Genomic DNA, 283 nt, shown 5'->3' with positions numbered 1-283 from the left:
CGTGATATTTTAGTAAATCTTTAAGCTTTATAAATATACTAAATTATTAATAAGTCAAATTGAAAATTGAATTTAGATTTAGCTTGATCAACTCAATTAAGCTCACTTCTCACTCTAATGGTGAGTGGTGACTGAATGGTGGTTTTCACACTTACAACGACGATCAAGGTATCCTGGCTTTATTAATTCTTAATTGCATCCATGTTTGAAATTGCAAATACTAATATCTATTTATTTATTTATAATATATGAAAGTTGATACTAACTTTTTTCATAATGAGTT

The sequence above is a fragment of the Arachis ipaensis genome, chromosome B05, assembly GCF_000816755.2.
Source record: "Arachis ipaensis cultivar K30076 chromosome B05, Araip1.1, whole genome shotgun sequence".
Lineage (NCBI taxonomy): Eukaryota > Viridiplantae > Streptophyta > Magnoliopsida > Fabales > Fabaceae > Arachis > Arachis ipaensis.
Note: the sequence above shows the minus strand (reverse complement) of the source record.